Source organism: Nicotiana tabacum, chromosome 7 (assembly GCF_000715075.1).
Source record: "Nicotiana tabacum cultivar K326 chromosome 7, ASM71507v2, whole genome shotgun sequence".
NCBI classification, from domain to species: Eukaryota; Viridiplantae; Streptophyta; class Magnoliopsida; order Solanales; family Solanaceae; genus Nicotiana; species Nicotiana tabacum.
Genome location: NC_134086.1, coordinates 149,859,370 through 149,860,209, shown reverse-complemented (window position 1 = coordinate 149,860,209; position 840 = coordinate 149,859,370).

Genomic DNA, 840 nt, shown 5'->3' with positions numbered 1-840 from the left:
GAAGCGGATCCCCCATTTTTTTTTGAATTTTCTAGACTTAATGTTCTATAACCTATTCGAAACTCAAGCTTATCGAGCATATAGTATATATATATATATATATATATATATATATATATATATATATATATATATATATATTTACTTTTTGAAACAAATACTCTATGGGAAATTATTAAGGAAAAAAACTCTGCAAGAGAAAAATATTTTTTTTGATTCTTTTTTTAGGAAGGAAGTCTAAAGAATAAACCAAACAAAAATATTTTGAATTTTCATTTAATATCCCCGAAGAAAGATTTCGAAACGAGAAATGAACAAGATAAAAAATGTTTATGGATTTCAGTTTTTGATTACCTAAGGAAGAAACTTTAAAGATAAACAAAAGATAAAGTATGTTTTTTTCTTCTATGTACTAATCCTAAAGTTCTAGTGAAAATAAAAGATTTTTTTTCTTCATTTTTTCGTTAATTTCCCAAAGAAGAACCTCAAAAGAAAATCTTTTTGAAATTTTGGAATTAATATCTTAAAAGAAAACTTTTAAAGAGGTACTAAAAGAAAATTGTCTTTTTTTTTGAATTTTAGTCTTAATATACTAAAGGAAATATAAAAGCAATTTTTATCTTGAGTTCTAGATATTAATTTCCTAAGGAAAACCACAAAAGATTTTTTCTGAACTTCTAGAGTTAGTATTCTAAAGAAAAAATCTAACAGAAATATAAAAACGCAAAATCTTTTTTTTTTTGATTTTTTATTTATTACACATCTTATTTCAATACAAAGTAGGAAATACAATAACAAAAGACTCGACATTACTGTACAAAACTAGAAGGTAAAACACGA